Raw genomic sequence first — 21718 nt, 5'->3', positions numbered from 1 at the left:
GCTAGGTTTTCACCTGGCTAGATATCCCCCAGTCCACCAAGAGCCCCTGTGCCAACATGACTCCAGATGCTCCAGCCAGCCTAATCCTGGGGGCTGCTTTGACTTCCATCTCTGCCAGCTGAATCATTAGCAGGAAGCTGCCACATTTCCCTGTAGGATACCTGTAACCCCCTCTTTTCACTTCTCTACTTTTCAGTTTACTTCCCCATCCCTACTATCAGCTCCCTTTTTTGCCCCCTTTCCACCTTTTTATCTGCTCTGTCTCCTAATTTCCAATCATCTTCTGCCTCTGGTCAGGCCACTAGAAACTCTTGATTCTCCATCAGATTACAAATCCCTTTCCAAGATTTCAATCAGGTACCCCAGGGTTGTTTCTCCTCCTGCCTGGAAGTTCACCTGAGGGAAGGTGTGTACCTGCTCTCACAGGGGGGCTGCCACATTTCCCTTGTAACTGCAACAGAAAAACACCAAAATCAATCGTTTCAAGGAGATGTGAATCTTCCTTTTAGGAGCTTCCCCCCTCAGCTGTGCCCAGGTCTCTGCCTGCTTCTAACCAAAGCCTTTTATCCTCCTGTCTTGCTCTGGGCATGCAGACAGTGCATCTATCTAAAATCCAGAATTAAGGAGTATGGATGTAAAGCTGCTGTTCCTTTCCCTGACTCCTTGAAGGGACTAAACATGGATTATAAAAACACAGAGATTTTTTTTTCTCTATACCTCTCATTTCAGTAGGTATTTATCAGGGGTTAGAGGATGCGCAATCAAGCATTAGTGTAAATTAACCAGGTTGAAGTAGGAAAACCAGTTACAGGCTGGTCACCTGAGCTGATCCCAATCTTGCTGTAAATCAAAACAAGCAAACAATAAATAAATCCAACTGAAGACAGAGGATTTCCATTGCTGTACACTGGTGGATTTGGTCTCGAGCACTCAGTGCCTCACTGGTATCACAGTGTGTGATCACTTCATGCCTGTGCATAGGGATTAGCAAGCAGAGGGTTTTGTTTCACCTGACAAAACACAAATTGGCATTTGGGATGGAGGGTCAATGGGCAATCAAGCTGCAGGGCCAGCAGGGTGAGGAGAGCACCAGGCACTGATGGCAGCAGGAAGGACAGAAAGCAGCTCCCTGCTGCAGCCAGGGCTGCTCTCACTGCCCCTCTCTGTCCCTGTTTGACCATCTCACACACTGCCTCCTGCCAGCTCCACTATTGCATCTGTCACTGGGACTGTCACTCTCTTACTCCAAAATAATCTCTGCATTACCTGAACAGAATATGAGGAAGATCTACTTTTCTCCTGATGAGTCTCCTGGGTGTGGATCACCTCTGGCTGGATCAGAAAGTGGAATGTACTGTTAGTTCTGGCAGGGGAGAGCTTTCTGTGGTCACTGCAAATGGCACAAGCACTCTATTAAATAAAGTATGATTTGAATTAATTTTTATTCCTAAGTGTACCAACATGAACGTCTGGCAAGCCAGGACAGTAATTAATAATATCTGTAAACAATATTATTTGTTTTGATTACATTCATAACTCTGAACCACTACTGATGGAATTGCCAAAGTAAACAAGTTGTTTTTTTTTTTACTCTTCCCCCATGTTCATATAGTTCTGATTTCTTCAGCTGCTGACATTTTATAAATGTCATAGTTTATGAGGAAATAATAAAACCCCAGGTAACACCACACAACACCATGACCTTTAGCTGAGGGATTGCTCTAAGTTCTTTAGTAAGCTCAGTAAAGAAATTTGGAGGTGAAAATTCGGGTTCTAGGAAGTAATTGAAGACTTCAAAGGTCACAGATTTTCTGTCTGTGAGTCAGACTCAGAAATATATTTTTTTTTCTAACCTGATGTTTGGGATTTGATTTTGCTAATGACTTACTTCAGCAATGAATGATAAACGGCTTTAACTGAAAATGTGAAAATTTTTCATCATTATTTGGAACTGAATTTGTTTATAGTGACCAGTCTAGTCAAACCTAAAGGCATTCCCACCATTAGGATTTTTGCCTAGGAAGTAGATTTTGTGAATATTCCCACAACAGCATTTCTGGTAGATCCTCTTAATGGATACACATTGGCATTTAATGAACCAGTCCCAAAACCCTGTAAGAGAAAAATGGATTTTGCTGATACTTAAAAAAGACTCAGAATCACTTTGAAGAAACTTGACTTCTGTCATAACTTCAATAGATGTTTTGACATTTGAAGGTGTTATCGTAACTTATCTGTCATGAAATTTGAGGAAGAATCCTCCTCTAGAGAGAATATCTGTTATATCTGTTCTTCCCATGAGCCTAGGCATGTGGATCCCAGTAGAATTACACAGATTTTTAATCCCCAGACTTCAAGAGCTGAGGAGAGTGCACCAGTTTAGTTTATACTGCCTAGAAAATGGAATTGGACACAGAATGTCAAGCTCTTTAGATTTTCTAATAGGACAGACATGAAACCACTTCTTACCACTAAAACAGCTCCATCTAAAGCTGCATTAACATAAAGCTACAATAACCAGAAGCACTAGAACTAAAAACCTAAAGCTAAACAATTAATACTTAGCCAAGAAATCACTATGAGTAGAAGAAGGAGAAATAAAAATAAGCATATTGTATGTAGGTACTCGATAAAGTAAGTCAGGGCAGTGCAGATTTAAAATAACTGCAGTGACAGTGCCACAAAGGCAAGAATAGTCCCAGCTTTTCTGTGTGCTGCATTTGGAATAAAAGCAGGAAGAACCAGCCATTCTCCGGGAAGTTGCAGGGATGGAAACTTTACTATAGGCAGCACAAATGACAATGGACAACTTCCTCCAAAATGAAGCATTACTAACCCCAGAACAGGCAGAGAGGAGATCCAACGTAAAGGAGACACGTTTGTTGCGATGACATAAATTTTCAGAGAGATTGGTGACATTGGAAAAAGTGAATGTCAAGTCACTGCTATAGGACAGTTGTCATTTTGTTCAAATGCTCTTAAACCCACAACTTGTGCTTTAATACTCCTGGGTTGAGAAAACATAAATTATATTGTTGGGATAGAAGAGGAGGTCTGCAATACACTCAGAACTTGTCCTGGACAAGCCCTTCAGAGTGAGCTCACGTGAGAGCTGTGGTTTGAGCCATGAACTTGCTGCACACACATATAAAAAGAGGTATTTTCCTGCCTGGGTTCACAGCTCCTTCCTACTCCAATCATGATTTCCAATAGATTAATTCCTCACTTTGAGAAAAAAGTGCCAATACAGAACATAGAACAAGAACGTAATTCACACTTGCCTTAGCCTCAGGTTTAAATGACTTCACTCAACTCCTAAAGCATCTTGATCACGATTCAAAAAATCCCAACAATTGACAAGTGGTGAAATGAGTTGTTTGATCAAAGTCTGAAGTCAGCACTTTGTTGCAGAGTCTGCCATCTGTTCATTACTGCCATGCAAGGAACACACCAGCTTGCTGCTGGAATGGTGTGAATTGTGACACTGCTGGCACACACACCCTTAGGAGCACTGCTATAATACTGATAATTTTGCAAGAGCAAAGGAAGCATTTGAGCAGTTTGCCATTTGTAGCCCCAATGAGCTATAAATGTTAATGCTGGTGTGAGCACTGGAGGTCTCTGAACTCTCCAAGTCATGCTGCTTTTAGGTAAGAACTGAGAAGTCAGTTCTAAAATAAATATTAAAAAAAATTCAAAAGTATTTTCAGCACATGGAGAAACATCTCAGTAGTAGGTCACTTGGTAATTCCATAGAGAAATTTTAGCATTTTGGTGAATTAATGCATCCTGTAAATAATGCAAAAAAAGGGTAACCACTGCCTCACTATAACTCTCTGAATTCTAGTGGTGCCATTTTGTAACATTTATTAAAAAATATCACAAAGACATCAAACTTACCAGCTTCTTGTGTCATGCACTCTATTCTCCTAAAGCCTGAATTGTAGGAAGAAATTTCTGTAAAATCTCTCCCCTAGGCTACAAATTCCTCTTCTATGTCCTTCTCCATTCACATTTTATGAATGCCACTTTTTTGCAGCTCACACTTTCAAATTTATTAAGTCTACTTACCTTTTTTTTTGTCCAAAGCCACAGTTTGTGCTTAGAAGGCTTTTGCATGTCATTGCTGCTTGGACCTCAGTAAAATGATCTATCATTACATCTCAGTCCTCCACTACCTACATATATAATGGATTTTAGAATAAAAGATTCATCAGAAAAAGAGTAGATGAAATCATAGATTTGCCTGTTAATAAGGGAACTCTTGCACTCACACAGAATAATTTTAGGGAAAAGCCTATTTTATACCCAGATATAACTATCTCTTCCTTAAATCTTGAAAAAGAAATTTGCTATTCCAGTTGCCTACTTTTAGCTGTAAAATCCACACAAAATTATGATTATAATTGTACAATAAACAACATTACTATTGATAAATAATAGAGGCTTTGCCAATGTAAAAAATGCATTTCTTTAAACTCAACTTGCAATGATTATGAAAGACAGCATGAGCTTTTTCTCTACAGATTTTGCAGCGTGACTCATTCATAATAACCTTTAATACTCTCCAACAAAAATCTGCTAAAACTTATTCTGTCATTAAAATGAATATTTTAAATACTTTGCACATCTAACACCAATTTATCAATTCATTTTTTCTAGAGTTGTATTTTGCACTTATATTGCACATCTTAAAAAAAATAAATTTGGGGTGACCCCACAGACACCAGCAGTGTTTTGTCACAGTTGTGACTGAATATAATAATTGCTGGGCATTGGAAAGGAGTAAGAAATAGATTTCCTATGTAGAGCAGCATGGGGAAAGTATTAATTAGAAGTTCTTAGGAACCTAATCTGAAGGTCATTTAGGAAAGGTCAGGTGGAACCATTTCAAAGAGGAAATGGAATATGAATGCCTCTCTGCTTCCCCCTTCCATCATTAAGCACTCATTAGGAGACATGATTAAGGGAGGTGTTGGAAATCCTACAATGAGTTCCTCAGTCTGTGCAGCAGCTGGTTAAAGATCCTCCTGCAATAGACTGAGCCATCTAATGAGATGGTCTGATAAAGATTTCAAGCAGAAGGAATTGTGTTCTTCAAAAATCCTCAGAGACTGAATTTTCTTATGTGTTGGAATTTTTTTTTTGTGAAGAGAGAAAATGATAAATTCCTATACAAACCCATTTGTCCCTGAAGGAAATTAGCTTTGTAAGGGGCAGGGGGTCAGGAAACTGGAATTCTCTATTCAAGATTCACTAGTAAGAGAATCTGTTCAAGGTATTTCATTATAACTTTGGCAAGAATGAGGGGGAAAATATACCTTGTTCTCATTCTTGAGGAAATTTTGCAAAGATTTGCTGCAACAGCAAAGCAGTGCTCTGAAGCAGCATCAGGGAGATCTGAATTTTTCATGTGAGCTGTTGAGAGGTCTTAAGGTGGGGAGATGGAAGTCTGATAACACAGCTCCTATTGGGGCTCCTGTTTCAGGAGGCTGTGGATGGAAGTGGAAATCTCTGCTTATCTCCTCACTGATCCATTAAATCCACCACTGGTTCACTGATCATCTTTGAGGGTAACTTCAAAAAGTTCCTGTGGTTTGTAGGAGTTAATGGCTTTGATTTCCCAGTGCATCAGAGGTTTGGGGTTTTATTGCAAGTGAGGCAGAAGCCAGCTGCTATGGGATACAGCAGGGGACTGTCCCTGGAAGTCACTTCAGTGACACTTCTGGCTCTGGCTGCAGGAAACACAACCAAGGAAGAAAGGATGCACTTTGCACTCCTTCCTCAAGAAATCCTCTAAAAAGAGGATGTCCTCTGTGGCCTGGATTATAAAACAGACTTCAGCCTACTTGGCTGATAGAGACACCTGGTTCCCATTCAGCAAACCTGTGGGAAGGGATCACTCCATAAATGCCACATCATGGATGGCTCCAGTCACAAGTCTGACACCTCCTCAGAGCTGGGGCTGCCTTTCCTCTCTAAACCTACTCTGTCCCTGCCAAATCTCCCTGCACCAAATCACAGGCTTAAATCAGCTCCTCCAGTCCCCTGGTGGAGATGCAATAAGGTTACTTCTCTTGGGACTTACTGATTTCTGCACAAGGTATGTAAATATTTAGAAGGAAACAGTAATCCTAAGAAGGGACATGTGTGCTGCTGTCCTGTCCAGGTGTAAGGGAATGTTTTTAACCAAGTAATTTTTTATTTTCTAATTTATTTTTGATTTTTGCTACATTAAACAATCCAAAGACATTCAGATTGGCTTCTACTTGGTACCAAGCACTTGTTCAGATACAAAATTGAAGAAAACTAAAAAACAACCACCTAAGCTATCTGCTCAAAATAAAGCCTCCTTTTTGAAATGGAAAGGTTTTCAAACCACCTTATTATAAAACTATCATAAGTAACTGACATTAATTAAAGTTTTAGGAGATGAAAAAACTTATTTTGCATTTCTTCCCATTTTCCTCCAACTAGGACAAAAATACCTGTGCATTCAGCTTAATACACTCATCAATACAATCCTATGGAAAAAAGGTATTCAAGGAGCAGACATTCTCCTGGTACATAACTTCATTCTCAGCTTAGTCATAATTTATGAAGAAAGAGCTTTCACTGTCTCCCAAATGCAGCAGCCACTTTGGTGCACATCATTTTGTCTGAAACAGTGAAATTACTCAGTCTCAAATGCACCACTGAAACAGCCATTTCTGCTAAACATTTGCAACAATTATTTTTTGAATGGCATTTAGAGATAAACCAAAAAAATATAAAAGTCCCAAATCAATATAAAGATTTTTAAAAAGCCTCAGTGTTTGGTTAAGAGTTTTCAATTGCTGGCAGCAGCAAACTTTATTTTTCTGGAGAAGCACCTTTGTCTTTCTCACGATTACCTTAAGAGCTGTATCCCATCTTCCTCTCCAAATGATATTCATATTTCCAGATTCTTCCTCAGAGCTGTTTGCAGAACAAGAATTCCACTTGACTAAGATTCTGAGAATTTAAAATATGGGTTTGCTCTGATTCTAAAAGAAAACATTATAATTCATAAAGGCAATACATTTAGCTGAAGACAATTTGTTTTTGCTCCAAGCAGATAATTTTTTAACTTTATATTTGGTATTATAATATCAAAAATAGCCTATATAATATTATACTATATATATAAAATATATAGGAAATACATAATATGGGTATTATAAGCTAAAAATAAAAAAATTAAAACTTGTTCTAAAAAATGTTATACTGTTTGTAACATGTTTTAACATAGAATAACGAATGTTTCCAGGCCCTTTTCTTATTTTCAGATGTTTACTTTTTTTGAAACACATTTCTAAGAATAAACCCCTGATTTTAATTGAGGATTTACAGAAATAGCTGTGAATCATTTCCTACCTGGATCAGTGAGAAACTCTTGCCACAGTGGAGTTGGTGCAGTGAAGTGTCCACTTTAGGGTGTCCTGTACAGACACTGCCAGACTGGGCTGATTTCCACACTTGCTGTGGGAAATTTAGGTGTACCCTTAAAAAAAAATCCCATTCTCTGGTGGCTAAACTCTGTCTGAACTCAGATGCCCTGCAGGAATTCCGAGGTATGGGATCCCTGAGAGGATTTCACTGAGAGCAAGTCACAGAACCAGCCTGACAAGTTTCATGTGGACAAAATCACTGTTAGTTCTTTCCAGTGATTCTTAAATATTCTGCACATATCGCTGTGTGAATGTCAAAGCAAAGTGCAACAATAAAAATGTTTGTCTATTCCACACAATGCTGTTATTACATTGATTTTTTCCCAAATTCCTCTGTTTCGGAAATCACTTAAAGTCCTTCATGTTTCAAACATCACACTCCACGCTCTTCTGAGTGACAAGTCCACCTCCCTCACAAAGCTCCTTGTTTGATTCAGTACAAAAGCATAACCAGCACCAAGATACTGAGAGTGGCAATGGCTTTTCAGTAAGATATCTTAATGCATTTAAAGCATTTTTAATGGTTTGTTTAGTGAAACTTATCAATATTTATGTATAAACTAGAAACTCTAAAAATGTCTATACTTATCCTTTCAAAATCCATTTGGATTCTTGGACTATTATTGAGGGAGCATCAGGCACTGATGTCCATACACTTAAATTTACTGTCCATCACCACTGCATTCAGGTATGCAACACTTTTTATTTATTTGCAAACCTTGTGCAAACTAAGTCCAGAATAAAAGACTGTATGAAACAGCCTTGGTTCTGAGCAGAAGCACCACCTTGAGCCCTTACCCAACAACACAGGGAAATAAAATGCATGTTCTGTGCCATAACACACTCATCTCTTTCCCTTATACATGAGAAGGGAATTATGAAAAGTTACACATTTGGAATAAAACAACAACCCTTGATTTTTTTTAAATGATGATTAAGCATCCTCCTTCTTCCAGGAGCTGCTCATTAACTATTTGCCAGCTGCCCACAGGAATATCCCAAGGATCCCAGTTCTCTCAGTGCCTTACACCAAATTTTGCATACTGCAGCACTAACCTGGGTGTCCTCCTTCAGGTCCATCTAAAGCTGGCCATGCAAGGAGTGCCAGCAGGAAATCCAGCTTAATTATTTTATTGCTTTGGCTTTTCTTAAGCCATTGGAACTTTGCTAGTATCACTTCTTCTGCCTCTCAGGCAAAAATCTTTACACCAAGAGAAGATAAGGATAAGATCTGTCCTTGGAACATTAAATACTTGTAGATTCTATCATAAATCAGGAAAACCTTTCCTTCCTTCACTTCCCTTCACATAAAATAAAGATTTATAATGGGCCACTAAAGAGTGTGAACAAAGTCTATAAAGGTAGAGCTTCTCATAGCAGATTTTAAATGTTTACTTTATCCACAACAGCCTGGAGATAGAGAATGCTGTTTCCATGGACATTTTAGTTCCAGGGCCACATTGTCTACTTCCACTCTTCTGAGACAATGTTTTTGGGTTTTTTTTTTCCATTAAAATACCTATTTCTACCTAGTGCACTTGCATCTGTCTATATAACTTTCTTCACATGCCTGCCTATCCCTTCTCCAGAAATACAAGCTGCTTTTCCATTTGGCTGCTGTACTGCACCTTGGGAATGTTCTCTATTCTGCCTGAAATGTCTTGGATTTTTGCAAAGTGTTCTGTTATGCCACGAGGATGAGTTTTGATACCCAGCACTGTCCCAGAGTGAATGAAAGGAACCTTTGGAACAGGTCTGTCTGTGTGGCCTCCTCGTGTCTGTCACAGAACAGAAGCCATTTGCTGGGTAGAAGATGTACCCAACTGAACCAGGGATGATTTGTTCCACAAGACAAGTCCTGTCAGAGTGAAGATCGTGTTCAGTTATCAGGCTGACACCTGCAATCCAAATAGTGATTATGCACTCCAAAGAGAATGGCTCATCAGCTACACCCTTGGAGTTAGAAGCAAATTAAGCAGGATGGTTTTAAAAAGGTCCAGTTTTCCACTGCTTGGGAGGAGAATTTCCCTCTATTTCAGAAGGACAATGAGCGCACTCCATGACCACTCATCTTAATTATGAGAGGCACTCATTGCTTCAAAACCCAAGAATCTTATTTCTCCACAGAAAACAAGGCAAGTATTCTGTTAGCTTCAGGAATTATAATCCTGTCATTAATGGTTTTTTTTATCTACAGAGTTTAGGCTGCTTTATTTTATTACAGATAAACCAACACATCACAGGTTTGACAGTGGTTGTATTGAGCAGACAGACACACATCTTATTTTAGACAGATTAATGAGAGGTTTTATGAAGGAGAGAGCTCATTTAGGAATTATGTCTGAGGCTGCATTGCAAAGTCTTGTCTGCACGAGTACATTAAAGGTGATAAAATATTTAGAACTACTTTAATGAATCTATTCTTATCTCCTAAAGAAAAAGAGAGGGGGGCAATACATGCAGTTAGAGCTTAATGGAAGAGGTTTATGTGCTGATGTGTACTGTTTTGTTAACCTCCCTCTAGTTAATTCATTATCTATTACTGAAAAGGCCTCTCACAAGACATGGTAAGAGATTTTCTCCTGTAAGCCAGGCCCAATAATTAAGAGAGTGAGCTGCCCTGGGTTGATACTACCACCAGTATCAGCCATGCTTCTCTGTGTCATCTACTACATACTCAAGATCTTACAGGTGCAGCCTTTTGTCTGCCCTTGTTATACAGAAGAAAGAAAAAATAAAGCGGGAAAACCACAGATAAAGTAGTGCAAAAACACTGTGCAAAACCTGCAGATAATATAAGAGCACACTGACTTAAGTAAAAGGGTTTTCATTAGCTCTGGTAAAAATATGAGGGTTTTTTCATTCGCTTCAGTGGCAGTGCTTTTATTCTAAAGCAGATTTTACTGGAAGAACTTCTGCCAAATTCACTTCTATTTTAACTGGGAAAGACTGGAAAAGCAATTCCTTTTCCTCTCACTTGGCTCATTCTTGTCCAACAATGTGTTTTCTGGTGTTTAAAAGTCATACTTTTAAAAATTTACACAATATTTATTCCCTGTTTCTATTAATTTTCACCAATGAAACATGGTATGTGAATTTTCTATCCAAATATTGCTGGATTCTCTGCTACGAAGAGACCCACTGGCTTCTTCTCTATGTGACAGAAATGTCTTAATGGCAATGAAAAATGTATTTTTTCCCATTAGAGCAAAGCATGCTGTATCATTAAAGCAAGGACTGAGAGTTGAATGATCAGGGTCATCGAGCAGCTGAGGGCAGATCATTTAGAGCAGCCTTCCCCAAGCCATTGAATCAGACAGCCAATTTAGATTTCACATATGCAACATCCATGAAAATCAGGTCAGTCATCTGCAGTGGCCCTATCCCAGTTTATCACACATGCCTTGTGAGATAATGGTCACCTCTGTGACAGTGTTTCTCCATATCTAAGGTTAAAAATGTTTTGGGTCTTTCACAAAGGTATCTAATATGGGTTAACTAATTAATTCAATGCACAACTATTACTAAGTAATTAAACCTCTTGAAGATCCACAGATGAAAGCTGCTAATGAAGCTCTGTCCTCAGGAAGCTGGTGCTAAGAAATGTGCAGTTGTTGGAAGCAGTTCTAATGAGGTCCAAACATACATCCCTCACTTCTCACTGGCCATAATAACCCATTTGGATTGGACAAAGAATGGTAACAGGTTTTTCTTCTTCCATGATTACAAGAAAGAAGGGTGAAAATATACTTACTGCTCATCCTGTGCTGCAAATTGTGACACTGAAGGGCTGACAACTGCATTTCTGTATGAAAGAAGACATTAAAGGTTTAGAAAGATTAGAGAAGAAGCTGATTTAGAGTGTAACATTATCCTCTGACCTACTACATATAATGAGTAATGTGTTCTAAAATTGGAGAGCATGTCCAGACAGGATGTGGAAAGGTTATGTCTGAATGATGCAGCATTATTAATTGCTGACTATTCGAGGCAGGTTCCAACACAAAGACACTTCCTGAATCTCTCAGGATTTTTGTCTCCCACTTCCTACAAATATGCAGTTATAGAGAAAAATATTTTCTTCCACTTTGTTGAAGACTCATGGGACTTTACCTAACTAGTGACTTAAAAAAAATAGCTAAAACTAGCTGCTATCATAAAAATTCTGGGTTTTGCAAGTTTAAAATTCAAAGTTGAATACTGTAGGTCCCCGTTTTACATGCAGTACTCCTCATGCAGCAAGCAGAGACCTTATCAGTGCCCTACAGATCAATTTGGCCTCAAGCAGGCTATGCTCACGAGTTATCAGTGTAATAATGTCTAATTATTTTACAAGTGCCTCCAAAACCAAAGAATATCCAGGTTAAATCATATCAAAGATAATGACCTTGAGCAGAGCTTTAGAAGTACACCTCACCCTGGAAAGCCTTTGATGCACAGGCTGAAGGAGACTCCAGTGCCCTTTTTTCCCACTTGAACTGGCTTTGCTGAGCCAAGACAGCAGAGAAGCCATTGCTCACTTCTATTATCAAACAAGAACTTGAAAAATTGCAGAAAGGTTTGGAAAACAAATGCAAAAGTTGCAGCAGCCTCTTAGAAGTACTTTTTGAACACTGACCAGTGCCTAACATCACAGCACATTAAACACTCTGTCTCCTCCCTATTTCCTCTTGTACCAGATACTTGCAAGAGCAGCACTTTAGAAATTTTGTGCACTCTCTCTTTTCACTTTGAAATCAAGCCCCAAAACTTTCTGTCAAACCAGCTCATTAGTATAAAAAGACTCTCCACAGCTAAAAGCTGTGTGATATACTTAGCACATCATGAGGGCACAGTGTTAATTGTTTATAACAGTGGAGATGACTTTGCTGTTTCCTTTCCTGATCACCACTTCCACAAAAAAATTCATGATGGCTATTGCATTATGTAAAACTGTGTTCAATAAAGCCTTTTTTAACATTTTTTTTCTCTTAATGTACATTGGATACAGTAAATATGAAATGTGCAAACTAGTGTCACATCCCTAGTTATGTTTCCATGTAATTGATTCAAACATCATATACAATTAGAAACTACAGAAGTGAAAGAATTTTATTCTTCCTGATTGAGGTAGGTCAGCTCTGTCCCAGCTGAGCCATCTTAACTCTTCTGAGGCAAATAATATTTGAGGATCCTTCCATGAGAAGTGTTATAACACATAAGGATTTTTTCCCCATACTAGATCATACAGTATTTAGTTATTTTTTCTGTAATTTACCACATTATATAATGCAGTATTGGAAACCACCAATGCAACTGTTGAGGGAAAATATGCCACTGTTTCATGATCCTTTAGCTGACATGGTGGACTGGGTGCTCTGGGGTGACTTTGTTTTAAAAGACAGATGAACGGAAACAGTACCCTGAAAAAAACACCCATGGAAAAAAAAACAGCTGAGAAGGAAACCCCATAAAGTAGCAACTTACATCTACAAGTCAAAGGCATCACTGAGACTGCAGCATCTAAACAGGCAAGAGCTTCAGAGCCTGCAATCCTCTTCAAATGCCAGCAAGCAAGAGACTGAAGTACTTCTGTACATTAGAACAGAGAGAGCTTTTAAAAATGAACATACAAATGTGTAATGCAGAGAAGGGCCTGTTAGCCCTGGGAAGCACAGAGGATACATTACAGCAGCAAGATGACTTTGTTATTTAGTAATATAATTTGGTACACAGGAGTATCTGAGTTAGGCTTAGATTTTCTTTCTCTCTCTGAACTGAGGCTGGGGTGAATGTGTAGCCATGTGGCATCATTCAGGAGCAGAGGCAGAGACAGTGTGAACAGACATAAAACAAAGTAAAAGAATCCTGTCAACAGTTCATGGTCTGAGCTTCCAAGGCACGAACCCCCTTTGTTTCCAGACAGGGACTGTGTTTGCATTATAAACATTCCAGAGTACAAAGCAGCAAGGGTTCAGTACTGCTTGGAACATCAGAGCCAAGGGTTTGCACAAGATGAGTCAGTCATAAAAGCCCCCAAGCAAGTTTCAGACAAAACAGTGAGGAGAGGAGCTGAACTGAAAGCCCAGGGAGGAGAAGCCACAGGGGCAGCACTGGCACCCCTGGTGGAGACCCCAGCTGCCCCACTGAGCAGGGAGGGTTCCACAGGCAGTGCTGCCTCCAGGACAGGCACTTCATCCTCTCACCTGAGCAGCAAAGCTGCAGCAGAGGAGAGCACCCCACTCCCCCCAGCACGAGCAGCTCTGCCAGGGAGGGAGAGAGCTGGAAACAGGGAATTGCTGAAAGCTGGAGAAAGGAGCCCCATCCACAACTGCCCTTGCCTCAGACCAAGCTCCAGCACTGCCATCAGCTGGTTTTATACAGGGCAATGCTGAAATTCCTTTTTTTATTAAGACATAGCACACTTAGAAGAAACTAAAATAAATATAGGACAAGGAGTGACAATTTGCCTGTCCCGAAATATTAAAGCAAAACCCAAAATCTTTGACCACACAAGGAGCTGTGAGGCCCATTTTTAAAATATGGGTATTAGTGTTGGATGTTTGTCAGTAATGGCAGCTGACTCTGTCCATGATTCATGGGACAGGTTCCTAACCCCCACAGAGATACAAACAGAACTACACCAGTGTGGGAAGGGATCTGCTGAGTGGAGACCAGAGTTTAAAGTAGTGATGCCACCAAAACCTGCTCTGTGCTCCTGATGGGGCAACCCTAGCACTGACAGCCCCTTGCTGCAGGGAGGTGATCACTGACTGCCCTCAAATCACATTTAGTCAGCTTAACACCAAAACACAGTGTGGCAATTCCACAAGTGCTGTGTCCCTCAGCATCCAGACACTGGTTAAGTGTCACATCTGACAACCCTCAGATCAAAGTGCTGGTTCCACACAATCACAACTGCATCTTTAGATTGCTTTAAAAACAAACAAACAGCAAAAAAACCCACCCAAAACACAAAAAGCCCTGAGGGGGAAAGAAGAAACAACCAAACCAAAACCCCCAACCCAAACAAACAAAAACCCAAACTCACAAAACAAACAAACCAACACCCCAAAGAGCTCCAGAAAGAAACTGGTCAGATAGAAAAGAAAGACTGATGGTAATACTAAAAATTCTTTGATAGGAGAGTATCAGAAAGGAGAAATTGCTATATTCATTCTGGAGTGCAAACAAACTTTAGATTGCCTGTTAATGAATATTGGGGTTTTAGACCCATATAACTGTCCAGTTGTGCACTTGCAGACTGTTACAAAACCTCACATGAAATAAAACAAGTGCAGTGTCTTTGGATCCTTCACAATCCACAGAGAATTATTCATGCTGTGCCACAAAATTTAAGGTTGAAAAAACATGAGATCCATGTAAAAGGAAACTTATCAGTATTAAACAATGAGAACCCTAATTTTCATATCTTTATCTAAAGAATGTTTTAAAATGGTGACAGAAAACCCAAAGTCCATAAATCTGGATGCAGAACAATAAATCTCCTAGCAATGATCGACAGATAATTGAAAAAAATTCTCATCAGTTTCAACAAACTGTAAATCAGGCTTGAGTATATTTGTGGATAATAAACTCCTTTATATGTATTTCCACAGATATGCATCTTTTTAATCTGTATTTTTATACATTCAGAAGATGAAAGAGGCAGTAAATGCTGCTTTCTGGATTCATTTTCTCTCTCTTGCTAATCAGTTCTCAGTGATCTGACTGTGAAAATATCACCTTATTTTTCACCAATGAGGTTTTATCTCTGAATACAGCATCACAGATCTGGAATAGATTCAGTTAGGGAAAAGTAACTAAATCACCAGTTCTGAATGCAAAAGAAATCTCAGACATGCCAGGTCCTAATAAAGACCCCCAGCCTTAGCAGGAATGGAGCCTTCTTTTGCCTTCCACAAATTCTTTCATTAATTAAACACTCAACCTTAATAGGTCACACAACTCCAGAGATGATTTTTTTTCAAGCCCACTGCCTGTTTTACATTCAAAGAACATAGAAAATAGCATTTTTGCTTATGAGTTCACAAAGCTCCTGGCATAATGGGAATATAAAGCAGAATGTATGCTCTTCCCTGGAGCACTGGGGTTTGCATAACGTGTGTTACATGCTAAGCAATACTGACAAAGTGATATTTTTAATCTCCCCACAAAACACAGGCTGGTATTCCCAGCTGCCCCATGAGCAGCCTTTCTCTGAGCAGCTCCAGTAGCATTAATGGAATTCTACAAGCACAGGTGGCTGTAATTCAGATCAGCTGATTAGAGTCTGTTTTTCTAGGTATGAAATCCTCCCAATAAAAAATAAAAAAAATTCCCACATTAAAAGCCTGAAAGATTAGGTCCAGCCAGCCAATAAAACTCTAATTGAGGAAGAACTCAGAGAGAAAGATAAAGGATAGCATGAAAATCTGCATCTTGGTTTTAATGTAGAACTTCAGCTCTACTTTGATTAGGCATTCAGACAGCTCTGATGGCCTTCTGACATTTCTAAACTAACAGCAAAAATAATAAAGATGGGAGCAATATGATTGTATCTTAAAGCATAGCTTCCTAAAATCCAACTCATGCAGTTATTTTTTGGTTTGCTGTCTTAGCTTGGGGTTTTCTTTTGTTTTTTGCTCTAAGATATATTTTATGAATAGAATTGATTTCTTTAGAAATATGCCATTAATAGCATTTTAATTACATTTATAATATAGAACAAGGCTAATTAAAGATGGCAAAAAATTGATTTTTACCAGTGCTATCTTTATACAGCAATTGATAACTGCAACTTCACTAATATGTAATTTTAATTTACTACTGTCCATTTTATCAAGCACAGTTGATTAACAGGAAAACTGAATGGATTTCTAAATTTAGGTCTCAGTTGGCAATAATTTTGTGAGATGTGATTTCCATTGCAGTTTCTGCTGTGTACAATAAAGCTGTTACCACTGAGAAGGTAAACTACATTCAGGCTCACAATTTGGGAGACACTTAAATCTTTGCATTTTGCCAAATTTATTTTGTAACTTTATTAGCAGCAGGCAGTGTAATTCTGCCTGTGTCACTGCATCCAACACAACCAAACCCACAGTCTGAACACAGCAATTTCTAAGAATGCTTTCTCTTCAAATACTTGCTATGGACTTGATCTCATCTGGTTGGAAAAAGGGAGGACTTTTCAGCAGTCCATTCAAAATTGGAGGAGCGTGGAAATCAGGCATCAGCAGGAACATCAAGTGGTTTCTGGATTTGCTCTGTGTACAATGAGATGAAGCAGCACATCTGTTCTGTTCAAAACAAAGTAAGGCAGAGTTCCAGCCCACCAGCCCACACAGCAGCCTTGCTGTAATAGGGGCTGCTATTGGTAAAGCAATTTATTTCTAAGGACAGATGTGAGTTTGCATTGCACAGATAGCAGGATTTAATAACAACTGTATCTCCCCACAGGTAATTGAACATAATTCTGCCATTTGTATCAACAGGGGCGTAATGTTGTCATGTTCCAGTTCCAAGGAATATACCATTAAGTTATTATTACCAAATAGTCTACATCAAGTTAATTAGAACTAATAGCTAAGTGATAGCACTTAGTATTTATGGCATCATGCACTTACACTGGAATTCTGCAGGCTTTTAATTTGCCTGTAAATGCTTTGTTTGGGATATTCTGGGATTTTCTATTTTGCTGCTAAGAGGTGAAGCACAGTTTCCTCAGGCCTCAGTAACTTCAGTTTTAAGGAAGCTTTTTGCCCTCCCTCACATGGCCTACAGTTGTTAAAGGACAGGGTCTGTAAAATGACAGCATTTGCCATTTCAGAGCTCTTGAGCCACTCTCCTGTTAATCCATCACTTTCCAAGGGATCATATGAGGCTCTCCAGCCAGACATTCCCAGCAGCACAGCTTAAATACCCCTGTAGGAAATCAGGTTTTTCTGCATAGCACAAAAGACACAGAATGAAAGCAGCAACTCTCCTCCAGCATTTGTCACCTCTAAGGACTTAAGCCAATGCTGTGGCTGGACATGGATTAGGAAAGTCATCCTCAGAACCCAGGCAGAATTCAGAAGAAAAGTAATAAAGAAATGTAGCTAACCAAGGCTGGTACTGCCTGTTCTCTATGCAGAATTATTATTATTTAAAAAAGGCAAGAAAAGAAAGCTCCATACAATAAGAGGACACAGAACTGGAGAATGGTGGAGGCAGAAGAACCCTCTGCTCAAGCAGGGTCACCTGGAGCAGGTTTCATGCTCACTCTCATGTGCTCTACAGATGACAAAGCATCAACCCTGCAAGCCTCTACACTTGTAAGGCTGCTGAAGACTTTGGGATCTCTGCAGCAGATTTCACCTAAGCTCATCTCACCCAACTGTTTCCTGAATGAGATAATTTTATAACTCAGGCCAACACTAGAAGTAATTCTGAGAACATGCTAAAAGCAAACCCATACATTGCCTTACCAGGATGAGCAAGAAGCAGTTCATTACACAGCTCCCAAATATCATCCTTCTGGTATTTTAGCTTGTTTTGTAAGAATGTTGGTTTTTTCTAACTGACTAGAGGTGAAGGGTCAGGCTTTGCCATGCTTCATATACTCATCAAAGAATAAAATATTTAAGTATAAACACATTTCTGATCATCACTTGGGGGGCTACAGAAGATGTGTCTAAAGCATTACTGGCTGCCATGAGAGGGGAGTAAATTCCCCCTAAAATCAGAAGCTCTGGGGACCTGAAATTCAGCATTAAAACCTTTTGCCCCTAACAGCATCCAAGGACTGACCTAAGGACAGTGTTATGCACTTAGGCCTGAGAACTTCCACACTGTGGATGTCAAAGCCTCAGAGAAGCAGCAGCCAAAGGCTCAGGTGTTGTAGAAAACCTCCCCCTAACATCTCACTTCCAAAATGTGAAATAGTTTCCTGCAAACTACAGAGAGGTAAACTGGATTTTTTTGTTCTAAGTGGACAGCAACATCTTGCATTTATTATGTAGCCATATGGTTATGAAAAATAAGTGTCTTCATGTACATTTGCTACAGTGCATATTCCCACAGGCCTGTATAAGGAAAAATCCTGAGGATAATGAGACCATTCAAAAATTCCATTTCCTTGCAGATATCCTCTATTTCCAAGGATAGGTTCTTATCACATGTTGTTTCAGAAATCCTCATCTGCATATCTGTGAAATACCCAAGTCAGAGCCATACATATCCAACAATTAAGCAAGATAAAGACAAAATTAAATATTTAAGTCTCAATAAATAACCAGATGTATTTAGAACATGCACTTAAACTTTCTTGCCATGTGGTCTCCAAAATCTGTAATGAACAAAACCAGAACAAAGCCTGAAATGCCAGACTGATTTAATCTGGAAAAGTGAGGATTTCTGCCTTTGAACTTTGATGCAGTCTCCCAGTTATACCTAACTGACATCTACTTTCACAGAATAAAAAGTTACCTCAGAGTGATGAGTCTGTGGAAATTTCTGACATAAGGTACTCATTTAGGATAGCAAATGTTCCTAAAACCTGTAAAGTAACAGGAAACAGAGTAACCCTCTGTTTAAAGGTTTAGATTAAAACTCAGAAATAAAGCTCATTATACAAATGACTAAGAAATTTGTTTTTGAAATAAGTGAGGATTTAATGTTTAAAAAATACATTATGTTTATATCAAAATACTTTTGGCATGGCTCTCTGAATTTCAACAGTGATCTACATACATCAAAACAGAAATCCACATCCTTCCTAACAGCTTGCCACTCACCCACTTGGTGCTGCAGATGGTACCAGAATGTTTTCCTAAATATCTAAGCTTCTCTAAGACAGAAGAGATGAAACAGCCTTTCTTCACCAGGAATCAACCTAAGTTTAGCTTTCAATTGTGACCTTTTGTATTTTCAACAACTGAGGAATAGGGAAAATTTGTGTTTCATCTCTGTGCTTTTTCATCTCCATTTTCCTTTTGAAGTATAAAGACATTTTCCAGTCAGTGTAGGATGCTAATGGCTCATTACATCTCCAGGCTAGGAAATGCTGCAGCTCCAGCTGCACAGCATTCTATGGGTCTGCTGGTTCCCAAATTAATGGGAAGATTTTGATGTGGAATCCTGTAATGTTGACTTTGCTGTTCATTGAGTGAAAGCTGTGCTGCTGTCTCTAGTGTGGTACTCACTCAGACTATCACAGAAACACAGGAACAATTGAGTCAGAAAAGAACTTTAAAATCATTGAGGGCAATAATCATCCCAGCACTGCCCTGTTCACCACCAAACCATGGCCCCCAGTGCCACAGCTGCACCTCTTCCATCCAAACTCCTCCAGGATGGGGACCCCAGCACTGACCTGGGCTGACAGCCCTTCTGGGGCTCCCAGAGATCTGTGAGAAGAGACCAAGCCATGGGCTTGTAATGACTCAGGTGCAGGACCTGGAACTTGGCCTTGTTGCACTTGGCAGAGCTGACCTTGGCCCATCCTTCCAGCCTCTCCTCAGCATAGAACAGCTGTTGTTTGACACCTGCTCCAACACACTTGGAGAACATTTATAACTCCAAAGCACTTTAGAAGCATTAGCAGAATTCACTATGTGGGCCAATTATCTTGGGTTTGCTGTGATATCTGCCAATATCTGAACATAAATCCCTTCAACATTTCCTTTTCCATCTGAAGGAGTGAGAAAACTGACCAGCTTCAGAAGTTTGTCAGCTGGCACTCAAACACAGGTAACAAATCACAGGATGACACTAAAACTTTTTGTGCATAAGGAAGCTGGGACTGGTAAGGGTATTTTGAATGTAAAATGTTCAGTTAACTGCTTAAAATTCCCAGGGAAAAACATTACAATCATGCAGGGGCTCTTTGATGGACTGTGTGAAGTGAATAGCTGTTAGCTATTGATTTATGATGGAAAACAGACAGTTCTTCCTACTAAATATCACAACCTGGTTTCCACTTGTCCTGTTCTGAATTTTAATAGAATTGACACTTGAAGTTAAAAAAATATATATATAACCATGTGCAATAGTTCCACTTATAAGACTTGAAAATGCAACAGAAATTGTAAAATAAGAACTCCTAGCTTCTATTTGCAGTACTGGGACAAAATTTACTGCACAGCATTCACCAGAAAAAAAATAATTCTAAAACAATTGTGACTATCAACCATTAGCCTTAAATGGTAGAAAAAGAATGATTCTGTAATGAAAGCAAAACTACAAAAAAAAGTGATCTACTTGGCTTCCTGCCTAGTCACAATGGTCCATCAAAAGGAGAAATGCTATGAAATAATCAATCTCTGACTTAGTGGCTCTTAAATACTGTATCTTCCACGTCTCTAGAAGAAATGAAAAAAACAAACAGCACCACAGGGAGTCAGACTTGATCCTAACTTGATCCTAACTTTGGGCACAGTTTCACCACGTGTCCATCTGTGATGAGAACTGCTTCAGCATGGCCACACCTGCATGGCAGGAGAGGAGGGCAAGTAACAACCAAGACAAAAAGCACAAACAGGATAAGCTATGCAATGAATGAAACCTGGATACTCAATGGAGAAAATTATAAAATGATACCAAGGCAGTCTGTCAGTCCAGAAGGCTCAGAAAGCCACACACAAGAAATGTAAGAAAATGTTCTTCGTATATGAATGTATGAAAATGTCTTTCTTCTGGCAGAATAGTCACTCATAGCTGAAGTTGCAGTCCTCAAAATAGCTAAACACCTTCTATTTAATACTAGAGTCGAGGTGAAGGTATCTAAAAATCCATCATATTACTTTCTCTCAACAAGCATCAAAAATTTTCCTTCTAGGCTTGAAAAGATATGCACTCTGTTGATATAAATGAGCAGCTTCAAGTAAAATCAGCATTTAAAAGGAAACATAGGAAAATTTAACCCATTTTGGATTTTTAAATAGCTAAATTAGTCCCTGATATTTTAAAGAAATTAGGAATCTCTCCAAATTAGAGGGGACAAGAATGTTTTGACACAAATAGCCCTAAGATGTATGCTTCCTCAAAATGTTACAGAAGAAAGACAAATTGCTTATGTCTTTAATTGCATGAAGTGTGTGGAGAAATCATTAAAAAATATACAGGTAATTATCTGGAGTATGGATGAGAAGACATTTAAATGTCAGCAATTTCATTAATTTTGTAAAGAAGACTGAGAGCTGGCAGAGCAGAGGGTAACAAAGCATGAATGGCTGTCATTAGGGGCTAATAGAGTGTTAGGGTGGTTCTGGTTCTGTAAAATTCTG

The sequence above is a fragment of the Molothrus ater genome, chromosome 9 (genome assembly GCF_012460135.2).
Source record: "Molothrus ater isolate BHLD 08-10-18 breed brown headed cowbird chromosome 9, BPBGC_Mater_1.1, whole genome shotgun sequence".
NCBI classification, from domain to species: Eukaryota; Metazoa; Chordata; class Aves; order Passeriformes; family Icteridae; genus Molothrus; species Molothrus ater.
The sequence above is the reverse complement of the archived record's forward strand: the minus strand, read 5'-3'. Positions refer to the sequence as shown.